The sequence below is a fragment of the Agelaius tricolor genome, unplaced genomic scaffold (genome assembly GCF_023055355.1).
Source record: "Agelaius tricolor isolate 1412-34295 unplaced genomic scaffold, bAgeTri1.0.p SCAF_4, whole genome shotgun sequence".
Classification (NCBI taxonomy): Eukaryota; Metazoa; Chordata; class Aves; order Passeriformes; family Icteridae; genus Agelaius; species Agelaius tricolor.
Window position 1 is genome coordinate 17,852,442 of NW_027269264.1, and position 25,286 is coordinate 17,877,727.

General features: G+C 41.2%; 1 protein-coding gene across 4 annotated transcripts in view; it reads right to left on the bottom strand.

Annotated features, from left to right (window-relative positions):
- The window catches only part of SPIN1 (spindlin 1), a 70,582-nt gene extending 45,679 nt beyond the window's left edge, over positions 1-24,903 (bottom strand). Inside the window, exons 1-2 of one of the 4 annotated variants that reach the window (XM_071424779.1) lie at positions 24,317-24,454; positions 23,638-23,795 (exon numbers count right to left, since the gene is read on the bottom strand). The gene's annotated coding sequence lies outside the window, so the exon portion shown is untranslated. Of the gene's footprint in view, positions 1-12,694; positions 12,887-23,637; positions 23,796-24,316; positions 24,455-24,545; positions 24,687-24,768 lie in introns of those variants that run through there. The other 3 variants (XM_071424782.1, XM_071424778.1, XM_071424781.1) reach the window with 3 other exon arrangements.
- Positions 24,904-25,286: the final 383 nt, after the last annotated feature.

Genomic DNA, 25,286 nt, shown 5'->3' on the forward strand with positions numbered 1-25,286 from the left:
TATCCAACCTATATTTCCCTTGGTGCAGCTTGAGACTGTGTCCCCTGGTTCTGTCAGTTGCTATCTGGAGAAAGAGACCAACCCCACCTGACTACAGCCACCTTTCAGGGAGTTGTAGAGAGCGATAAGGTCACCCCTGAGTCTCCTTTTCTCCAGGCTAAACACCCCCAGCTCCCTCAGTCATTCCTCAAAGGCCTTGTGTTCCAAGCCCCTCACCCCTTGTTGCCTCCTCTGGACACGCTCAAGTGTCTCAATGTCCTTCCCAAACTGAGGGCCCAGAACTGGACACAGCACTCAAGGTGTGGCCTCACCAGTGCAGTACAGGGGAAGAATGACCTCTCTGCTCCTGCTGGCCACACTATTCCTGACACAGGCCAGGATGCCCTTGGCCTTCTTGGCCCACAGGGCACACTGCTGGCTCATGTTCAGCCGGCTGTGGACCAGCACCCCCGGGTCCCTTTGTGCCTGGGCACTGTCCAGCCACACCATCCCCAGCCTATAACGCTGCAGGGGGTTATTGTGGCCAAAATGCAGGACTCAGCACTTGGACTTATTAAAATTCATCCTGTTAGACTCTGCTCATCCATCCATCCAACCATTCCAGGTGTCTCTGCAGAGCCCTCCTACCCTCCACAACAGATCCAGACACACTCCCAGCTTAATGTTGTCTGCAAATTTACCATGAAAGACTCAACACCCTCATGCATGTAGTCAGTAAAAATATTGAACAGAACTGGCCCCAGCACAGACCCCTGAGGGACACCCCTGGTGACTGGCCCTAGCTGGATGCAGCACCATTCACCAGAACTCTCTGGTCCTGGCCATCCAGCCATTTCCTAACCCAGCAAGGAGTGCTCCTGTCCAAGCCCTGGGCTGCCAGCTTTCCCAGGAGTGTGCTCTGGGAGACAGTGTCAAAGGCCTTGCTGAAGTCCAGGTACAACATCCACAGCCTTTCCTGCATCCACCAGGCAGGTCACCTGGTCATAAAAGGAGACCAGGTTGGTCAAACATGACCCCTCCATGTTGGCTAGGTCTGATACCCTGGCTATCCTGTAAGGGCTGTGTGATGACACTCAGTATAAACTGCTCCATTACTACTGAGTAAGGTACAATGGGTGTCACACTGGCCAGCTTCCAGCCATCTGGAACCTCCCCAGTGAGCCAGGACTGTTGGTAAATGATGGACAGAGGCTTTGCAAGCTCATCTGCCAGCTCCCTCATCACCCTGGGATGGATCCCATCTGGTCCCATAGATTTATGAACATCTAAGCAGCTCAGCATTCTCTGACTGCCTCCTCTTGGATAACAGGGGGACCATTCTGCTCCCTGACACCATCTACCAACCCAGGAGGACAGTTGTCCTGAGGACAAGCCACCTTCCCACTAAAGACAAAGGCAAAGAAGGTGTTAAGCACCTCTGCCTTCTCCTCATCTGAAGTTCCCTTCTGCATCCAATAGAGAACAAAGGTTGGTCTTACAAATATATTAATCGTAAAAGGAAGGGTAAAAACATTTATTATTATCTTTTACAAAAGTTGCCAAATTAAGTTCAAACTGAGATTTGGCCTCCCCAATTTTTTTCCTACATGCCCTAGCAAGCCCCTTAAATACTTCATGAGAAACTTGACCCTCCTTCCAAAGATGATACATCCTCTTGTTTTTTCCTCAGTTCCTTCAAAACCTCGTTGCCCATCCAGGCTGGACATTTGCGTCATAGAGTCATCTTTTGGAACACAGGGAGAGTCTGTTCCCATGCCCTCAAGATCTCTGTTTTGAAGCATGCCCACCTTTCCTCGACTCCTTTGTTTTTAAGGGCTACTTCCCAAGGAACTCTCTGAATAAGTCTCCTAAACAGGCCAAAGTTTGCCCTCCTGCAGAAGTCCAATGTAAAAGTTGCACGTATGCATGGCAGCATACCCCCTTGAGATCTGTGTTTGACCGATGATAACTCTATGAGCAGTTGCCTTTTTTCACACGCTTTGATTCAGTAGGAATCCTTGGATGCATTAACCAGGATGTACTAACAAGGTTTTGCCTCCTCCAGGCCTAGAATTAGCATGTTCCTGTTGCAACTTCCTCCATTTTCTACTATCTAAATTTGCTGCTGTGCAAGTTCACCTCATGGTTGAGGCCTGGACAGGCAATTGTGCTCTTAAACTGTGCCCTTACATTTGGGTTATATCAGAATCACTTTTTACATTAAAAATTAACTTAAGTCGTGACTTTGTATTCTTTTAAGAAAATAAGGGCTGTTAATGGAAGTAGAAACCCAATAGCATGTTTTTCATCAAGTAACATGTAAAGAATCTTGCTTCACAACATGTACGTTAAAACTATGAGACAGTTTTCCCTGATCTTATTTCAGCATACTCTGTGCTAAGAACACTGTAAATAAAACAGAGCCCTGATCAAACATCAGATATTAAACAGGAACTGCTGTTGCCCAAGCTGTTGAAACTCCAAGATAGCAATGTTTTGATTTTAGATTTCTTATTTCAGAGCAATAAAAAAAATTGCTCAAAGAATACAAAAACTAAACACAAAACAAAGCAGCAGTGTACAATATGGAGTATCCTAAAAACAATCTAAAATACCTGAACCTGATCTAAAGATTAAATTTGAGAAAAATACAATTCAGAGATCAAATCCCTAAAAACAGCAAGCTCAAGCTTTTGCCTACAGACCCCTAGTTGATAAGTTAAAGAAGGCTTCTAAATTACTTTTACATTTTTAAAGACATTTTCTGTAGAACTCAAGGAAATTTTTCTTTTTCTCCAAATCATGTAAATCAGTATTAGCACTTTCTTAGTAGGATCTTTTAAACTTGCTGTGATGCATCGCCACTTAATAAGAGTTCGACAACTATTAAGGGGAAAGTTGAGCAAGCCTTACACTTGCTTAATTCTAATTGCATAGCTTTTTTATAAAAATACAGTTCATTATTTCCATGTTCATTTGAGTTCTGCTCCTCTCACATTCACAGCGTTTTAAGTACATGCATAATGACCATTTAAGAGATGAGGTAAGCCTTAACAGGCACACAACAGCAGTCGCTAGTGGTACCGCATAAACCCGTTCAAATGCTTCTATGGAGGGTATCAGGTTAACAAGTCTGTGCCACCAGCAGCATGTAGGCTTGCCTGGCTGCCCACATTTACTGGTTACCCTTCCAGACTGGAAGGTCTCTTTACCTCTCAAAACCACTTGTCACACTACAGCCGCTAAAGCTATCTGCCACTATGAAATATTCAATTAAAGTAAGCCAAGAAGTCTCTCACTTGAAAACACCTTACTCCTCAACCACTGCCTTACATTCTCTCTTAAACCCTCCTCCTGACTTCAGCCTTTGCTCTTTCTTGCATTTAAGTCATTCTGCCATTGCTTCACAGGAAAAATCCTTCAGTCATTTGACCATAACCAGTTCAATCAGTTGCTCAACTTTTTTTGCAGTTCCTCGTACCAATAATCTTGGGATTCCTGCAGCATTTTTTTCTATCCTAGGCTGTTTGCAAAACCAGCCAAAGCTAATAGTACACTGTTCTCTGTGGCTTCTCACTGAGGGCTATTTGTCACAAATAAAATTCATAGCCATCACTCTGAAAAACTACATTTCAGTCAACATCAGAAGCATTAAAAAACATAAAGCAGATCACAGACCACAAACCAAAAAAGTCTCAGTGGTCGTCTTCAGCAGTGCAACAAGTAACACTCAAATTACAGTTGCAATCCTATTCAGCCCACACCATGCTGCACAGAAAACATGGGGATTTACCAAGCTCTGTTGCAGTGGGTCTTTGGTTAAGTATGCATAAACAAGAATTGTTCAATGCTTATTTCTTTGAGTTGAAGTGATCCATTAGCAGTTCACAAATTTTTTTCCACTTATAAAAACCTATGCCCTTAACAAAGATATATTCCTTATACTTATCAATTTCACATCTTTGATACAAAATCTGACATATTAATCAAGAACAATACAGTTTCTTTCCAAAAGAAAAAATTCAGCTTTTCCTAACTATATAATTATAAAGAAACTTAAGAAATTTTGATTGAAGTTTCATTATGAATTTTCTTTTAAAATTTTGAGGCCACATCCAGGCTAAGAAGTACTAATGACAACCACAAGCAGTCAAAAGGAACTGCAAATAAGCAGTACCACAAAATTCTTAAATGCCTGCTTAAGAACCACTCCCCAAATACACTCATCTTACTAGTTCAAAATGCAATAAAAGGAAGCCATTTTAATCCCTCAATTTACACCATGTTCTGACCAGCTCTTTTCACCATTTTGTTAGTAGACTGATGTTTCACTATGCACTCTTAAAACCAACGAACCCTTTCTGCCTTTCATCCAAGGATGTCTGATTTATAATTAATTAGGCCATACAAATTAAAGGAAGTGCTATAGCAAATATTCAGTTCATCAACTAATAATGAAAAAAACCCACAGAATCATTAGGGTCCAAAAAGACCTCCAAAATTAATTGTCCTTTGACAGAACACCATCTTGTTTGTCAACTAGACTGTAGCACTAAGTGCTACATCCAGTCATTTCTTTCACAATTTCCAGGGTAGCCTGTGACTATGCCTCCAAAAGTATTTGTAGCTTAGTTCACTAACATGCATCATAGAGAAGTACTAGATCAAACATGTTTGTCAGAAAACTGATATCTGACAAGTCATGTCATACATCATTTTCACTTATTTATTCAAAAGTTTTAGCCAGTCAACAGCAACATGCAGGGCACGCATAAGCCCATACACTGCAATTTCTTGAAATCTAAAAGAGAAAATGTTTTTTAAATATTATTTGAAGTATTACTTAAGCTGTTTTATTGCTTTTGTACTTTATATGAAAACAGTATTTTCCATAACTGTATATAAAACTCAACTGATTACACACTTGATCTTATACTACTACTCGCAACTTTCAGAACAAAAGAGGCAGTACAGAACTTAAAAGCATTTTTCAAATTTCCTTGCAGTCATCATCTATCAGGAATACAACTAATTAAAACTCATTCTGGTCAGAATGTAATGCAACCACATGCATCCATGCAAGTGAAAGCAAGAGAAAGAAATGCTCACTGGTTAATTCAAGTGATCTCTTTGTTTGATGGCTTTAAAAGGCAGAACAACTCTAAGCCCAGAGAAACTTATCTACTATAACTGACCCCAACATGCAATTATCACATGTCAAAAATTATACACTTTGCATACATTAAGCAAAAGACAGTCTGAAGCTACTCAGAATTAGTAAGGTAGCAAATATTTCTAGATAAAGAGCATGAAGTTATTTTGCCAGCAGAATAATTAAAGAGGATTATGAGCTTTAGATCTACAGGAGATCCATTCCTTTCCTATGTACACAGGGAATAGTTTCCCTTTTACAGGAAGCATTCATATAAAATTCTTCTTTCTGACTTGCTTACTACTCATTGCTTTACTGAAATATAGTTACAAATCTGTACTACAATTATTAACTACATAGGAGTTTCTTCGCTGTTTTTTGCAGCTAAAGTTCTCAGAGCAGAAATAGTTGTCTTTCTTAGGTTTTTTATTTCCAAGAGTATCTTTTATCACAGTTAAACCAAGACTTTTTCTACTCTCTAAAGCACGTAATCTGTGACAATAAAATCTACTGATATTAGAAATGCTTCAGGCATTTTCAATATCATTTCAGAGGCCAAATATTCCAGCTTTAAATAATGCACTGCACATTTAGCCCAGTTTTCCAGCAACTCAGCATCTTCCTTTTATTTTTCTGTATTGTTAAGATCTGAAGATTTAGCAGATGTCCCTGCTCTAAAGAAAGATGTGGTTAAAAAGAAACCTGACTTCCTTCCTCCAATTTCCCAGGACACTGGCTATTAAATTGTAACTTCCTGACAAGGTGGTGAATTTTATTTCCTCTATTACATTCCGTGCTAGGTTTGGCTGGGGTAGAGTTAATTTTCTGGTTGGTACCGGGCTGTGTTTTGGATTTCTGCTGAACACAGTGTTGGTAACACAGCAATGGGTTTATTATTGTTGAGCAGACTTACACAGGCCTAAGGCCTTTTATGTTTTTTGTACTGCCATGTTGTTGAGGAAGCTGGGGGTACGTGGGAGGTTGGGATGGGACACAGCCAGGACAGGTAACGCGAACTGACCAAAAGGATGTTCCTTACCCTATGACATCATGCTCAGGATGTAAAGGTGGGGGGTAGAAGAAAGGGTTGGGGGACATTGGAGTGATGTCATTTGTCTTCCCAAGTAACCATTATGTGTGACGTGACCCTGCTCTCCTGGGGAATGCTGAACACCTACCTGGCCATCAGAAACAGTAATTAAATCCTTGTTTTGCTTTGCTTGTTTGGATGGCTTTTGCTTTCCCTATAAAACTGCCTTTCTCTCAACCCACGAGTTTTCTGGCTTTTACCCTTCCAATTCTCCCCCTGACCCTGCTGGTGTGGGAGTGAGCAAGTGGCTGCATGGAGCTTAGTTGTATTTATTTGGTTGCCAGCCGTATTTAACCATAACACAAGCCTTAACACTTAGTTCTACTAACATGCGGGTAGTTCAGTGACCCAATACAGGAAAATAATCCTGGCCCTCAAGCCAAGTTGAATTTATCACGCCATTATGAATTTATCACTTCATAATGTCCAATTCTCTTCCACATCTTCAACATCATTCAAATGTTATACTGGCTTTTCTGGGTAATAGTAGAGGATCATTCTCACATCAACACCAGCCAATAACCAAGGACAAAGTCATGACTGACAAATCTGGTGGCTTTCTACAGTTTTGGCACTTGAAGGAAGAGTGATTAACATCATCTACCTGGACTTGTGTGAAGTATTAGGTACTGTCCTGCACAGCACCCTTGTCTCTAATCTCAAAAGACATGATTTGATAGATTAGACAACTTAATGAGTACAAAATTTGCTGAAGGGCGGCACTCAAAAAGGCTGTGGTCAACAGTTCAATATCCAAGAGGACAACAGTGATAAGTGGGGTCCTCAGGGGTCACTACTGGGATCTGAATTGCTCATCATCTTTGTCAGCAACACAGCCAGTGGGATCAAATGCACCCTCATCAAATTTGCTGAAGACTCCAAGCTGTGTAGGGCAGCTTCCCTCCATATGCTGGAGGGAAGTGCTCCATCCAGAGGGACATGGACAGGCTTAAGAGGTGGGTCTGTGGGAAACTCATGAAGCTCAAGATGGCCAAGTGCAAGGTGCTGTACTTGGGTTGAAGCAATCCCAAGCAGGAATACAGACATTGGGCAGACGATCAGTTGAAGAGCAGCCACAGAGAGAAGGGCTTGGGGGTGTTGGTGGATAAGAGGCAGATCAATATGACTCAGTAATGTGTGTTTGCAGTCAAGAGAACCAATCACATCCTGGGCTGCATCAAAAGTATCATGACCAGCCAGTCTGGGAAGATGATATTACCTATCTAGTCCACTCTCACAAGTGGACTAGAGAGCTAATACCATCTGCATGGTATGCACCTGGAATACTGCATCCAGATCTGTCCCCCAGCAGAGACAAAAACACAGACATGACCTGTTGGAAGGAAGTCCCAAGGAGGGCCACTGAGCTGCAAGGTCAGGCTGAGAGAGTTGGGGTTGTTCCGCCTGGGAAGAGAAGGCTTTGGGGCAACTTTACAGCAGTCTTTCAGTAGCTGAAGAGGACCTACAAGAAGGCTGGAGAAAGAGTTTTTATCAAGGAAAGTAGCAACAGGACATGAGGGAGTGGCTTCAAAGAGAGAATAGGTTTAGATTAGGTATCAGGAAGAAATTTACTGCGCAGGTGGTGAGGCACAAGAACAGGCTGCTCAGAAAAATTGTGGATGCTCTATCTTTGGAAGTGTTCAAGGCCAGGCTGTATGATGCTTTGAGCATCCTGATCTAGTGGAAGGTGTCTCTGCCCATGGCAGGGGGGCTGGAACGAGATGATCTTTAGGGTCCCTTCAAATTCTGTGATTTTTAAGATCCCTATAGCCTTATACCATAAAAAACCTGCTATGCCAAAAGAACCCCCTCTAAATTAACTAAACCGAACCCTCAGCCCAGTTTTCTTCAACATCTTTATTAAAGACTTGGATGCATGACTCAAATGGATACTAAATAAGTTTGACAGGGACATTAAATTAGGAGATGTTGATTTTCTCAAGGAGCAAGAGACATCTTGACAATTAGAGAGGTGGGCGATCACCAAACCTGTTAACAAGGGCAAGTACTGACTTCTCCACCTGGGACAAGCCTGGACATGTGTACAGACTAAGGAACAAGAGGCTGGAGAGCAGCACTGTGGAAAGGGACCTGGGGGCACTTGTCAAAAGAACTTGAATGTAAGTCAGCAGTGCCCTGGCAGCCAGGAGGGCCAACCTGGGGTGCATCAGGCACAGCACTGCCAACAGAGGAAGGAGACTGCCTCACTCCGCTCTGTACTGCACTGGTTCAGCCTCACCTTGAGTGCTGTGTGTAGTTTTGGGAGCAACAATATTAAAAAAAGACATTAAGCTATTAGAGAGCACCCAAAAGAGAACCAGAAGGATGGTGAAGGATCTGGAGGGGAAGCCTTATCTTTTCTTTTCAGCCTGGAGGAGACTGAGGGGAGACTTCGTTGCAGTCTACAACTGTAGACTGCATGAGGGGAAGTGGAGGAGAAGGTACCAACCTTTTCACTCTCATGACCACAGGCAGACCTTGAGCCAACGGCAAGAAGCTCAGCCAGGGGAGGCTTAGGATGGATATCAGGAAAAGGTTTTTTACTCAGAGGGTCACTGGGCACTGGAACAGACTCCCCAGGGAAGGGGTCACAGCACCAAATCTGTCCAGTTCAAGAAGCATTTGGACAACTCTCTCAGGCAAGCACAGTGGGGTGTGATTCTTGGGGATGGTCTTGTGGAGGGCCAGAAGCTGGATGTGATGATCCTGATGGATCCCTTCCAGCTCAGCATATTCTAGAATTTTGTGATTTAGTTTTATCAGCATTTTCTTTTAGTAGCTTTTAAAAAACATGTTACCAACTTAAATAAAACCAAAACAACAGTTTTCTTAAATTACATCTACCTTATTAATCTATAGCTTTTCCAATTACTCTTGTATTACTCTGTACAGTGAAAGCTTCAAAGGGATTTTCCTCCTGCCTGTAAAATGTATAATAAAATACAATCTTAGAGAACTAGGCCTTAAAAGTCCTCAATATTATCATCTCTTCTGTTGTTTATTTGATGGTAGGTTAAATTTAATATAGCTAAAGCAAATTTTTCAAGTCTTGTATTTTCTATTTACCATTTAGCTAGACTTTCTATTTTTATTTTTAAAATACACTGCCTAAAATTATTCTCTGTAAGCATGCTTTCATTTTATCTTTCAAATTATTAATGAAACTTGAATGAAAACTAACACAAGGACACACTAAACATGGTTTACCAGGACTCAGGAGATCATGCAACAAGTCATTACCTATAAACACCTTCTACAGCTCAAGAAACTATCTTCATGAAAAAACTACCTACCTCTGAGCACACACCTATAATTTATTACTTACATTTATAGCTCCTGTAAGTATAGGTTACACTAAGACATGTTTTCATCTGAAGAAGTTTAGCTGACTGATGAAAACAATATCTTTTATGACACAACTCTTTCACAATACTTCACTGTATTTAAGAAAAAAACTTCTGAGATATAAGGTTTTGTCTTCAGTTACAGATGCTTATGGAACAAAAATATTTTTTTTTTAAATGCATTGAATAAATGATGAAGTAAGAACAAATTTCCAGACAGACATTCTGGTATACACATGCATCTATAAACTCACCACATTTTACAAGTATACCTCAACACCTGCATCATCGACACAGGAAAATTAACGTAATGACCTTCAACAACAACGATTTCTCCATTTTGCCTTCACAAATTTTAATAGCAGTGATAGAGTGGACACCTATCAACCCTCAGGCATTCAGCAGTAAAAAGTGCCTTGTTATTTCTAATAAGCAAAACAATCCAAGATGGGGATCAATTAATTATAGTTTTTTATATCTGTTTCCTAAAATGCACTAAAAGATCACCAGTTATATAGAGCTTACATTAGCATCACACAAACTGAGAAATCCCCTTCAAATAATTATAGACAAATTTTCATCATACCAACCCACTGATGGCAGATACTTCTGCTGGGAAGATCAACCTTTGGTAGAAAACTCTGTAAATAATCAGACATACTATGCTTCAGTAAAACTTGCGACTATTTAATTGTCCACAGCTGCGCAACCTTTCGACTTGCACCCTAATTTAACTATCAGGAATAGAAGTCAGTAGAGTGAAAGTAACATAAAAACCACATTTATACTTAGTTTCATGTAGAGCATAAGCAGAAAGTTTTTAATAGTTCTCTGAACTCAGGAACTTGCTTAGCATCTGTAACGCCAGTATGGACACGATACACTGAGTGATTTTTTCAACAGCATTGAAAATGCAGATGTACATAATCATGTTATTGTCCCCCTCTCCTACCAAATAAATGAACCAAAGACCAGTTGGTCTTTCTACCTCTGGAATTTAAAAAATGCACAAAGAAGGACAAAGGGAATGACATTACTTTCAACAGAAGAAAGGTGTACTTTAATCATGCTTTATCTATTTTTCATTCTATTTTTTCCATCAAAAAGGCATTAGTGAAACTAATGAAACATCCAGCCTACTATTGTTGTGTAGGAATTAATCCACCTCTGTCCAGAGGTTTTAAAAGTTCTCAGTCTTCCCATAAAGAACAAATAGTTGCACCTGCAAGAGATGATCATCTCAGCTGGCACAGCTTAATCAGCTCACAGATCAAGGCTTCTTCCATTTTCTGGGCCGTTACATCAATTGGAAAGAGTTTGGGAACCTGCGATCAGAACTTCCTTAATTTTATTTATATGTTGCTCTATATGGTCCTAAAATTCTTCAGAAAAAGTGGCAGAAAACCTCTATTAAATGCCATTCCTAAAGGCATCATACATCAGTGGTTATTAGGTTTGCATCCAAAAAACACTGATTTTTAAAAGCCAAACCTCAAGTCATATGGGTTGATTACAAGTAAGAAGCCGTGATAACATTACATAGTCACTAAGCTAGACATCAGCTGCTGACTGCAATTAAAAATAGGCATAGGATTTTGCCTGAAAAGGATTTTTCAACATGCACAGGTGAAAAAAAACCCAAAAACAACCCACTGACAAAAACAGTGATAAATGAAAGAAAAATAAGATTAATGAGGCAAAAGAAAGTAGAAAATAACATATGCATACCAGATCCAGAATGCAAAAACAAAAACAAAAAACCTCAATTAACTCCAGTTTTTAAGTTTACGCTCACACTAAATATGTTTGTGAGATTCACAAAAACTTTCAGGGTAAAGGAAAACTGTAGGACTGCAACTTTAAGCATTCATAAATAAATAACCCAGAAAACAAAGGAAAGTTCTCCAGAAAATAATTTCAGAAAACCTTGTAGGCTTAGTCTGGCGTTTTACAAGGTATTAACAATGAAGCTGTGCAAAAGCAGAGCATTTTACTAAAATTAAACTGATTAAAATGTAATAGTTTCTTATTTGATCTGCTTCCCACATAGACAATATTACAACCAGATTAAATATTTGGCTAAGGACTCATTGACATTTTGACATATGCTTGCCCTTTGAAGCATTCCTTGCTTGTCTCTTGGTTCAAAAAATAAATTCCAAAAATTAAACACAAAAATTCAAAAGAAAATTTCATATATCTGGTATTAAAACATACACATTTTGGCTGTTCTACTGACTAGGAATGAAGCTAATGAAGGGATAAAAGAACTGATTCATGCCAAATAAGCTTACAAGAGCTTCCTTAAAAAAAACCAAAAACCAAACAAATAAAAAACCCAACAAATGAAATATGCTTTTTAACATAAACTTTCAAGTTCTACACTAAATCATGCAGTGGTTTTTAAATAAATTTCTAGACTGTTTTCTTTCTAATAGCTAAGAACAAATGTATCAGTTTTCTTATACATACAGATGGTAGAGCAAAACTAATTTTGAAAAAAAAATTCCCATTACTGCAACATTATGCAGACTTTAGAAAAAGAACAATAAAGACACACATAGCACATTTTAAAAGACTTTTCTTATAGCTCTTGTCTACTCTTCTCTCAAGCAGCATGAAAAAGCACAATCTCTTTTATTAATGAATTATTTGCCTATGCTAACAGAACACAGGGTTCAATTTCAGTACTTTTCTGTCCTTCTACTATGGAATCATCATCAGCTATCAAAGTTTAGCCGAACACTTTTAAAAACAGTGACAATGTTTACAATATACTTAGTAATACAAAGGTATTATTTCTTTTTACTATACTGCTACAATTCTTCCTAAGACTTTGCACAATATACCAAGACACTGAAGTACAATTTCTTTTTAAACCACCCTCTTACAGGCAGTGCAAAAATACTTGCTGATTTAACCTTGTGTATGTTCTAACCTATGGCCTGATCATTTCATACTTACATGGTCCTCCATGCTTAAAGCAATCTTACAAAATAAGGCTCTTTAAAAAAATATAAAGAAGAGATCTATCTAGTACTTATTCAAAGTCATGATAACCTCCCTTACATCACTCTATCCAAAGGTAAATTTTAACCCACTCCTAATTGTTCAATCTACTGCAAATACCTTTGCATTTAACCGCAGGGCAAGAACCTGCACCGCTGGCACAACAATGAACTGTCACAGGCTTGTGTAACCATCCAAAGCAGCACACTTTTACATCATGGCAAATGCGAACTGGGTTAGTTTTTCAGTTGATGATCAACAGGGATGGAACACATCTCTACAAGAGCAGGTTGAGAGATGGGGTTGCTCCGCCTGGAAAGAGAAGGCTTTGGGTAACTTTATGGCAGCCTTTCAGCTGCTGAAGAGGACCTACAGGAAGGCTGGAGAAAGACACTTTATCAAGGCAAGGAGCAACAGGACATGAGGGACAGGCTTCAAAGTAAGACAGAATAGGTTTAGATTAGGTATCAGGAAGAAATTCTTTACTGTGCAGACGATGGGGCACTGGAGCAGGCTGCTCAGAAAAGCTGTGGATGCCTCCTCCCTGGAAGTGTAAAGTCTGCCTCAATAAGCCCTTGTGCATCCTGGTCTAGTGGAAGGTGTACCTGGTCTATGGCAGAGGAGCTGGAACTAGGTGATCTTTAAGATCCATTCCAAACCAAACCACTCTGTGGTTCTAGAACTTTCTTTCCTGGTACACAACTATCCTCCCCTCCCTCCAATTAAAAAACCCAAAAACTCATGAACAAAAATAACAGCTGCCCAGGATATGACAGCAGCACTGCACAATCACTGTGCTTGTTACCATTCTATGGTGAATGCAAGTGAACTTTAAGTTTTATAATGCAATTATTCTGTTAGTCATGTTCTTACAGAAAGAAGTGACACAAATAATTTATTATAGCTCTAAGCAAGTGTACCGAATTTGGTTTGGGAACATTTACAAGAAGTCTCTGGAAACCATGGAGAAAAACATCTATTTAAGAAAGTAAGGCACTTCACTGTTCTCTGCTTGCGTCTCTTCAAGGAGTATACCTCAGTTCACCTCTGTCAGAAGACTAGGTTTAATTCCTATTGTGCTAGTCAGAGAAAGATTGCTCCAAAGCCAAAAGGATCACTCCAACATTCTGGAAGAGCAAGCCTAGGGCAAACATACCAACACTTCTGTTAGAAAGTAATGGAGTGGTAAGTTACTGCACTTATAAGTCTGTTAGGTTCAGTAATCATGGCAAATCAAACTCCTGCGTTTACAACTCTTGGAAAGGCTGCCTGATCTTTCTAAGCATCATTTTAAGTACATCACAACCACTTCCCCACAATGCAGGCTAGCAGCGTGGCTACACACACCTGCAAACATGGAGGGAATACAAACAGCACAGCTTTTGGGGGCAGGGGGATGATCTCCATTGGATGGAGCACTTTTAGGCTGTGCATCATAAGTATCAAATTATTCTTTGATGTGTTTGAGTATCCTGAGAAGATGCCACTGCAATACTAAATTAAACCCAGGCATAATAAAAGAAAAATCCTAAAACAAATGTAAGAATTTGTGACACAAACACTTGTAAAAAAAATTCTTATGCAACACAACCACCTACCAACTTCTAATGCAAACAAAGTGCATAAACATTCAAGATTCTTATAAGGATATTATTCACAGCATTGACTAGAATATCAAAATTTAATTGTTAAGAACCCCAACCTAAGTAACCAGTGAGAATATTGGCATGTAAGTAGGAGTAATTCAGCACTTGAAAAAAAAAAGCAGGACTGCAAAATACTGAAAAGGGATAAGTTTAGAAAACAGTTACCAACATTAGAGCTTTCTATACAACCAAAACTATGACAAGATTAGCCACAAGATCATTTATTCAAAGATTACAGACACATGTATCCAAACTTCTCCCATAACCAACATCACAGTAGCTACAAAATGACAGTTTTTTATAAATCAGATATTAACTTGGACTTCCACTGGACACAAACACTGATTGCACCTATTCTAATAAAAATGTAGCTCTGTTTCTTAAATCAGCTGACAGCAGGAAGAGGAATTAAGAGTGAAAGTATTGATAAACTTTGGCCTTTTCTAGACAGAAGAAGACAGACACATTTTTTACAAATTACTGTAATGAAGGAGCAAACAATACCATTTTTGCAAACTGAAGCATGATCACACTGAATACTAAATGCATATTCCAAGCATAGGAAAATTTCTCATTACATACCTCGTTTTAAAAAAACCTTACATAGTTAGACAATTCAAATCAATAGCATTTTTCATCCTATCTTTGCAATGACCAGGGGAAAAAAACCCTAAAAATAAAAAACTGAAATAAGGATTCAGAGAAAATTATCTCTTGGCTTTAATCTACAGTTTGAAAAAACTGAGCAGCCAGTCTTAAACCAAATTTGTCTTACCTATTTTCTTCATATTCAGCCATTTTAGCTTATATTAAATCAGTTCTCAAATGCATCCATGTAACAGTCTACAGTGGAATCATAAGCCACTTAAGTGAAAATACTTGCTGTTACACATGGCAATCTCTTGCCATGGCTACTAATGAAAAATGAGATATTAGTTTTTCCAGATCTATGGCAGAATATTCACTCACTGTTTAAAAATCTTGGCCTAAAGAGATTATCACATTTAAATGGTGAATAGCTGCCACAGATGTCAAAGTTGCAATCTGCATAAGAGCAACTCACTGAAAACAAAATTCAGCATTCTATAATATAAGCTCCAATTGCAGCTAACTACACTGGTTTCTGTAAGTCTGGAGGGTCAGTGAAAAAACAAAAATTTACTTTAAAAGAAGATAAATTAGCTGTAGAAAATTTATGTCAGATATTTGCAATATTAATTTAAATATTTCAGTCAGAACTGGATTCATCATCAAAGACAATGGTACCTTATTAAATCACCAATCATACATTCTTCTCTAAGATGAGAACCATCAGCACTGTGATGTACCATGGTGTGTTCTTTGCTTGAGTACTGTTCTTTCCCATTTTTGGTGAAAAAACACAACACATCCTGCATAAGTGTGTATGTGCGTGTCAGTGTGAGTGTTGTTAAGGAGCAAGACAGCAGAGAGATAAGTTCAAATGTGAAACCAGTGACTCTCCCTAAAAGTTGCAGAGACATCAGAACACACCAACCCTCATACCATTAGTATTTCTTAAAAAGCACAGAAGAAAAATGCACAAAATATTACTTTGGATTTTATGGTATTACGAAATATTACTTTTGGTGATGGTATCTACATACTCAGGAAACGAATTAGCAGATGTGAAGTATTTAAGCAGATGACAAACTATTTCAAGCTACTCTGGGAAGTTATTTACTGGACTGTGAAAAAATGAACTTTAAGACAACATCTGCATGCATTTGAGTACAGCTGACTTAAAACACTATGCTGTCCTCATTCTCTAGCTACAGAAGGTAACAAAATCATGGCAAGAAGGAAGGCAAAGCTTCCAGATGACAATCACCTTGGAATTACTTGTTTACCGTACTGTGTCTGACCCACAGTAAACCTGCCTTCCTTTCTTCAACTTTGGTGGTTAAGTTGTAATCGAAACAATTGCTGCTCTGAAACTATTCTACTGTGCACAAACAGAAATTAAATGAGAAAGTAAATTATGATAGAACTTGGAAGTAGAACTTCTAGCAAGAACAACAGATAAACGAAGTCTCTTTTTTTGCTTTATAATCTAATTTTCTCTTTGAAAAGTTTTATATCTGATCTGACCTAGATTCTCCAATAAACACTTAAGTGTATTTCCTGAGATTCTGCATTAACCTAGGTATTGGTAATAACAACAATCCTCCCAAAAAACACACACATCCCTCTTCCATTTTGAAAATGCACATGCTTATTTGTAGGGAGGACTAAATTGTCCTGTGGTCCTTGAAACCAAGTTGAGTCTACTCAACTGGGCAGCAGAGAATGGGAAATATAGAAACCGAAGAGAAAAAGTGAGGCATCTTCCAGCAAAAAGGATCTCAGGAAGCAGAATATTCTTCCCCATAAAACCAGGTGAGGCTTTCTAGGAGTCTGTCGTGGAGATAATCAAAGCACACACTACAACAACCACACCTCTGCCCTTTTAGCTCATGCCAGTGCATATTGCACCACCGTCACCCAAACACAAACTCTCCAAGAAATGTGATTAGAGGCTTAAGTACAATCAAAACCTGGGATGCTTATTCACACCATCACTCTTCCTTCTTCAATTAAATTATACCCAAGAGCAAAAGAAAAAGCCTGCCTCAAACAAATCCATGCAAATTCAGTTCTTCAAGCTTCTAGCCTAGAACTGTCTGTAATGCAATGTCCATTTCATTTCTGGTTAGCCAAGGTTACAGCACCGGAAAAAGTACTTTTCATCCACTGTTAATACAGCCACATATCCCTACTGCCAGGAAGAAACATTAACCTGTCTGATCTCTTTCCATACAAGCCATAGGTATAAACACTGTAAACACAGTGCTGGGCTTTAAGATTCTTCCTTTTGTTTCTTTCTCTGGGGGAATTTTCTCCCGTATGTGTTGCTAGGAGACAGTAACGACTGGGTACTTACGAGGGACAAGAGAAGTGGCCACAGCTCAAGGGAGGGGTCCAGCTGGCTACTCTTCCTGGGTTTCTCTAGGAAAGACAGAAATGCCACGAGAATTGTGCTGCAAAGAGAAAGGGCTGGGGCAGCTCCTAGCTCTCTTGCACTTGGCTTTGGAGGAGGGCGGTTGGAGCTGCTACTTGGAGGAGGGAATTCACTGCCGCCGCTGGGGCCCAGCCCAGTCCTGCTTCTCTGCTGGTGAGAGCACACACTGAACTAGGACCTCATTATCAACCAACCAACCTCACTAAAAAAGGGACTTTTCACCATCTGGTGAGGTGCCTCAGGAGAAAACCCCGGGAAGCCAACTGCTTTCCCTTCCCAAGGAGCCTCTTCCCTGCCCTGCTCAGAGCCAGGCTGCCACTTCCCCGCCCCCGCCATTTTGGTTTTCCTGCTACTGTTCTGAGATTTTGCTACATTGTAGCACTGCACCCCCGAATATCCAGAATGCCCCGTGGTTCCAGCTGCAGCTGCTAAATTTCTGATAAATCTCATCCACCACTCCGGGACTTTGCTAATCCCTACCTTCCCAGTTTACTGCTCCGATATCCCTGCTACAGCTCCTTCTGCTATCCAGAGGGGGCACCAGGATGCCTGCCCTTGGGGGTTCCTAAAGGAAACCCCTTTTCCCTCCCTTGCTACGGACTCCGCCCGCCACTGTCTGCGCGGGGAGACACAGCCGGACCCGCGCACAGCGCCCCCTGCAGGCGCGGGGGAACCACGGCACCCGCCGGGCCTGCCGAGAGCCAGCAGCCCCCTGCCGGCCGCCACCGGAACCGCACCGATGGCGAGAGCGCTTGAAGAGTGGGAGGAGACTCCCATGGGATTTCTGCTCGTTTGCTGTCGCTGCCACTGTTGTTGGCTTGCCTTGCTATACACACTAGTAAAGAGCTGTTATTTCATTTCTCATATCTTTGCCTGAAAGCCCCTTAATTTCAAAATTGTAACAATTCAGAAGGAAGGGCATAATATTTTGCATTCCAAGGGACACTCCTGCCTTCCTTAGCAGACACCTGTCTTTCAAACCAAGACACACAGGTATGCAAAAGGCATACTGAAGGCAGGAGCAAAACTTCCCCTGACTTGAACAGATAGGAAAGTCCACTTTCCCTCAGGTCTTCTGTCCGGCACCTAACAGTATGTATGCTTTACTGACAAAAAGGAGTGCAGAAGACAGAGATGTAATTCACCTGAGATGTACTCCTGCAGTCTAGGAAATGAAAATTTCTGTGCTTATTCACTCCTCCCTTCAGCAGTAGGGAGAGATGACCCAGAGCCCAGCTGCTCTGCCTATCATCAAACAACCCTAAGAATATGCAACAATCTGTGGTTTCCAGGTATACTGAATGTCTGCATATCCCTTAACCCTAAAAGCACTCAAAAACAGATGTCTGTGAAGTCACATGAAAGTCAGAATCTATTGTTAAGCTGCTTTTGAAGGCATACTTGTCAGAGTACAGATTTTGGCCCATCATATCTCACAAAATCTCAGCACCACCACAATATCTCATTTTTAGCTCCACTGACACCTAAGCAATTAATGGGTTTGTAGGCCATCTTTCACCAACAAGACAAAGAACTTCTGAAGAAAAAAGTAATTACATCAATTCAACAAAGCTCTCTGCGACTGGAATGCTTTGAGAAGAAAGGAGTACATTGATCTCTAACTTGTTTACCTCCTTTCTAGCTTCATTGTGATGTTTAGCTCATTGTCTAGACCATACATGGTTATTAAACATGATGGGCAAGCAATTGTCCAAAATCAGTCAACTCTTTTCCAAGTATAATTTTATGAGTTACACAAACTCCAAATTTGAAGCATTATTTTTACTAATTTTTATAATTCCTAGAAAATGGAAGAAAGACAGTCTAACCTGCAGACACTTTTAAGTGCACAATTAAAACCAGAACTAAGATATAGATATGCAGCAGAATACACATAATACTTCCCAGTCCATGGCAGGTACTTAACCTTTGCTTACTAAAAGAACCCGAAGCAGAGCTCCAGACTTCAGCAAACATCATGTTTGTCAAGGTATACAGAAAAGTTAATCAACAAAACTTTATGGAATTTTCGCTAGAGAACTAATCTAGAACATGTTTTTTCTTGTGCTACTCAGCTCACAAAAATAATTAAATCTAGAAAGGTGAAAATTTCTCTATTCAAAAATTTCAACTTAAATCACAAGATAATATACTGGACTTGAGCTGCCTTGATTCTATGTAACTAGCAATAACTTCCATTTAGGAAACACAAACACTAAATTAGTAAAACTGAAACAGTTCTGAAACACATAATTACTTGATTTTAATGAATCAAATAGACCAAAAGTTTGATATCTAATGACTCTTTCTGTCCTTATCCACCTAGGATAAGAAATCATAATCTAGCAAAGCTCTCTTTTACATTTAAACTGGATTAAAAGAAATTCAGGGGAAAAGAAGTTGGGCAGATGGGTTTTGCCTGTTCTGTTGTTGTTTATGGGTTTTTTTGAACTCCGTGTTGGTGACACTTTACAGACCTCACCATGATGGCACAGACAAGCTAGAATAGCTTAGTATACTACAAAGTAGTAACTAATTGATACAGCTCCATGTTGTCCAAAATGCCATATGGAACAGACGGTCGTGAGTTCAGCACCCCTTCTGTGAAAGTCAAGTATTTACTATATCACTGGAATCCACAGAACTGCTTTTGAAATAAGCACCTACTCTCACCAGTATCTGTAGGTGCACAACTTGAATAGTGTATCGGAATATTCCACAATAACATCAGAAAATCACACTAAAAAACCACCAACCAACTAAAAAAAACTCCAAACTGAACCCAATCAAAGAGCTAATCAAGTTTTAGACATTTTTAAGTCTTATCAAAAAGCGTATGAATTCATCAAAATATTTCAAGAACCTCTCAACCAAGGTGCAATAATTAAAATACAAGGTGCAAAAATTAAAATACAATAAGGTAACAGTTACAGCTAGTAGACACCATAAGTAATCATTACTATTTCTATATATTTCATTTTGTGGAATCATTGCAATAGTGAAGTTTCCAAGTCAGTCATTCAAGACCTCATTTAACACAGATTTAGAGCAGTTTCACAACATATGTCACAGAAAATAAATAAGAAAAAATATAACCTGGATTTGTAGAACTGTCCTCCACAAACTGAAAGGCATTCACCTCCTGAATTCTGTATGTCTTAAGCAAATTCACATGTTACTATATAACAGCAAGTTAACTTCAGCCACCACATGGTGAAAGCAGTTAGCTCAAATTATTCCACTATTGTTTGAAATGGATCAGCGAGGAGGCCCTTTTGTCTTTAGAGTCAACTGTTCATAGCTAAATGCAAACCAGTTAACCACACTGTTTTAAGGATCTCAATATATATTCACATCAGAGGGAAGCAAGTCTACACATTCATAAAGCAAAGTCAGATTCCCCATTCTTTTAAGGCAGGTAGCACAATGGCAGCTAGATAGCATCTGGACAGCAAGTGGGATACATCTTGATATACAGGAGACACTCATTATGAGAACCAGTGTCAAGAAAGATCAGCACTCAGCCTTCCATCATAAAATCACTAACCTCTAAAGAGCAGTAAGAGAAGGAACACAAGAAAAACAACAAACAAAAAAGTTCTCTCACACCTGTCATGAGAAACAAGCTATCTAACCACACAACAGGAAACAACTTTCTGTAAGAGCATTCTCTTTTGGTTCAGCTTCAATGCACAGCTTTCGAAGATGGTTTTCTAAACCAGTTTGTTGAATTGGTTTTAGTCACCTATGAAAACATACTGCCATGCCACACCATCAAGAAATCAAAGTTTGAACTTTCTCTTACCAAGTCAAAAAAAAAAAAAAAAAGGATACAAGAAAAACAAAATGGAATGATGAGAAGTATGCAGCAAAAGGCTTCAAAGGCTTCATTCTTTGGAAACGGGAAAAAAGGTTAAAAAATGGTGTTTAGCTTCAGTAAATAGAATCCTTCTAAAAATATTTAATTTGTCAAACATTAAGCAAATCATGCATTACATTAACACACAGTTCTTGCATCAGCTATTGGTTTACAGATCTGAATATGTCAAAGAGTGCAGTCTGGCAGCAGATAGCAAGGAAAGATACTGGGTAAGAAGAGGGTGAAAGAATATTTGGACTGAGAAAATATTAAGTACTGAATAAGAATGTACTAAATGTTTATTACCTTTAGGACTGTATGTTACTTGGTAATTTCATAAATATTTAGAACTACAGCAAGTCATGATTTACTTGATTAAAGATCTACTGAAAAACATATCTACTTTGAAAAAACAGTCTATTTCTAACTTCTCCCAGCAAGCTGATCACAGAGACTGCATTTACTGCAGTCTTCCTTTTCCTCAGTCTCATTTGCCAAACAGTTTCTGAAAAGAAGGCTTTACTAGTCTCAGGTTTTTAATTTGGTTGAATACAGCCTAGCATAACTCACAAAGGCAAAAACACTGGAGGGTCTTCACTAAGTGAAGATGCAGAGATTTGGCAGGTACTTCAACTACATCTGCTCCTTTTGGGCTCTGATGACCCACAATACTGATTTTTGACTAAATCAACACAACCAAGACAGGAAGAAAAACCTTTTGAGTGTCACAGAAAATAATGCAAGGTGAAGTAAAGATGCTACAGAGGCAAGAAACTTCACAAAGATGATGAAATAGAGACAAATGTTACAGAATAAAATTTAGCTCTAGCAACAAAACTGCAATGTAACAGAGTTAAACTGCGTTGTGCATGGCTTATTTTTATTCTATTTTGCTCTTCAGCCTAAGAATTGGCTTAAGCATCTGAAGACATATTTGGAAGGAGGAGCTGCACACTTCAATGCATTTCACATTTTTAGTAGGTGAGCATAATTTCAAAATGCAGTAGTTATCACAATAAATGACAAATTAACTACAACTGGTAAAACTATTCTAGTTTAGGCAATATTGCCTTCAGACTGAAAAATGTAAAAAAAAAAAAAAGTAACTGCCTGTTGCAGGAATCTACTGATGTATCAGGCTATAGACTTTTGCTCTAACTTTTCCATCTAGAATTAAAACAGTTGCCTCAGAAGCCATGACGTAGATACACATTCCAAAATGATACTGTAATTTGGATGACTTAAGTTTTATCTTATTGTAAGCTCCTTCTATATATTATTTTTTCCATAATCAATGTTTGCTAATCACTGCTTATTAATGGGGATGGAAAAAGCAGCAGAAAGAAGTATTCATATGCAGTATTTAATTCGCAATTTATATCTCAGTAGAAGCTGCAAGATTGTGCCATTCCAATGCTTCTCCACTAGAAGCTTCTAAAGCAAAGCAGACAAAAGACGACATAGCTAGGACATTTGTTACTTAAGAGCAGTGCTCAGAAACCTATGGCTATCCATGTGTATAAATAAAGACTGTATCTTTAAGTATGATCCTTGAAAAATTAAACACTTGGAACTACAGTAACAAGTCTAGAAGGCAAATATAAAGCATCATGCCATAACACTTTCAGCATTCACCCTTAATTTACAAACTAGAAATAAAACTGTTTCATGGCAGATCACTTTAGATACGCTCGAACTACCTTCAAGTGTTTTGGTTTTACGTCACAAGCAGCAAAAATAAAAGCCATGTTTATCAAAGCCAGAAGGGGGTGCTCTGAATAACTGAGGTGGAGGGCACTGAACTAAGCATTTGCCTTGCACTACTAAAGAGGTAAAAGCATGCTGTCTTGTTTTCATTTGGGAGCTCACTTAACTTCACGTTACCATGCCTTTTTTACAAAAAACCAAACAAATAAACAAGCAATAACAACAACAAAAAAACCCAAAATAAAAAAATCTGAAATCACTCCTTTTAGGAAAAAGGAAATGCTTCGGTTTGTACTATTGTCATCAAAGGGCAAATTAATTTGTGACAGAAAGCTAGCAACACGAAGACCTGACAAGTGTAAATTCCCGTTTACGTACTCCATGTTTCGCAAGCTGTTTAAGGTACTAACAAGGAGATACAGAAAATGCGAAAAAGCCAAAACGCCGATTTTACGGGTTTTAACTACACAATGCCTATTCTGACATAACTAGTTCAGATCTCTTTAATGTGATTGTCCAGAGCTGACCCCTTATACCGAATTGTCCTGAAACGAAAGAAAAGGCCCTAGTTCATTCTGCCAAGTGTAACACAGTATTCTCATCTCTGCCAGCACTTTGGTGCATCCGCCACCCCCCACCCAACACGAGAAAAAGATACGCACATTCCAATCAAGCCTCTCTCAGCGGGGCTCACCCAGTTCCCCCCCTCCTTCCCTCCCTTCCTCCCTCGCCCCAGGCCTTGCCAGGTTCCCAAATCACCTCTGATTTTAGGTTTCATTTTGTTGTAAACAGCAAAACGAAAGGAGAAAGCTTCCAAAGCGAGAATCCTTACCCTTGAAATCCCGCCATGCGCGCAAATAAGGAGGGTGAATTGTTTTTCCTCTCTTTTTTTTTTTTTTTTGACGGGCGATGAAGGGGGAAGGGGGAAGAAACAAAAGCCTACACGGAGGAGCAGCTAAGCAGCGGAGACTGAGGGAGAAGGCGGAGACCCTGGTGGAGGAGCAGGGCGAGCGTCAGCCATGTTGTGTGTGTGTGTGTGTTGGTCCAGTATTTACAAACCTGCAGCTGCAGCAGCGCTTGGAGCCTGGGAGAGAGAGGGGAACGCAGGGAGGGAGAGGGAAGGGAGGAGGGAGGAAAGGAGCGAGGGAGGAGGGGAAAGCGGCACAGCAGACAAAGGATCGCAGCAGCGCAGAGCGAGCGGGGCGCGCACACACCGCGCCGGCGCTGTCTCCCGCGGCCCCGGCTCCCCCGCCGCCCTCACGCCCCCCTCGTCCCGCTTTCCCGCCTCCACCTCCCCGGGGAAAGGGTTATCCGCCAGCAGCCCCTCGGCGGGCCCCAGCCCGCACACAATAGCTCCGCAGCGGGGAAAGGGGGAGGGCACCGCTCCCCTACGGGCGGATGCGGCGCGGGGCCGTGCCGGGGGAGGGCGGCAGAGCCCCGGAGCCCGGAAGGGCGGGGGGGTTGCCAAGCAGCCAGGGAGCTTGCGGGGAAAGGGAGAACAGAGACGACACCTCCAGACCGGAGCCTCCGCGGCCCCGATGCCGCCCGCGGCTTCCGGGCGGAGAGGGCGGGGGATCCACGAAGTGAGAGGCCCGAGGGAGGCGAGGCGCGGTCGGCCTGGGAGCGCCGGTTCCCCCACAGCGACTCCCTCCGGCTCTGCCCGGTACTGGGCCGGGCCAGGCCAAGGGCGGCGCGACGGGCTGCGCTCCCCCCGTCCCCTCCCTAGCCCCGGTCGCTCACCTGCTGGCGGGGCGGGCGCCCGGGGGTGCCAGGGCTGCCGCTCAGCCCCTCCCAGCCGGGCCGCTCAGCTTCTCTGCGGCGGCGGCAGCAGCGGCGGCGGGCACGGCCGCTCCCCTCGTCTCGCTTGTCCCCCTCCGCGGCCGCTGCCTCCAGCTCGCCTCTGCCACATTTGGATCCCCCTCTCCCTACGCGATCTCCGCCGCCAGGATAGAGGCCTCCTCACCTTCCTGCCAAATAGTGAGCCGCCCGCATCGCGCCGTTCAAAACACAGGGCCGGGGCCCGCCCTCCTCCCCCGCGCTGGCCCCCCCTGGCGGCGCGCAGGCGCACTGCGCCGCCTCGACTGCGGCGGGCAGCCCCACCCGGGCCGCCATGGGCGGCAGCGCGGCCTGAGGGGCGCGGGTGGCGCACGGCGTGCCCCAGCCGTGCCCCAGGTCACCCTCCTGCTCTCAGTGCGCACAGAGAGCCACCGGGCCGTGTCTGAATGTCCTGTACTGGGAGGGACCCACGAGGATCATCGAGTCCAGCTCTCAGCCCTGCACGGGACACGAGTCACACAATGTGCCTAAGTACATTGTGCAAACGCTTATTGAATTCTGCCAGGGTTGGTGCTGAAGAAGGTCAAGAGTGTGGTGCAGATGCCAGAAGGCAGGCTAGCACTTAACCTGAGCAGGGAAAGTATTTGTAAATAATACAAGCGAACAACTGCATTTTTGTATGAAATTGTCTTCTCATTTCAAGAG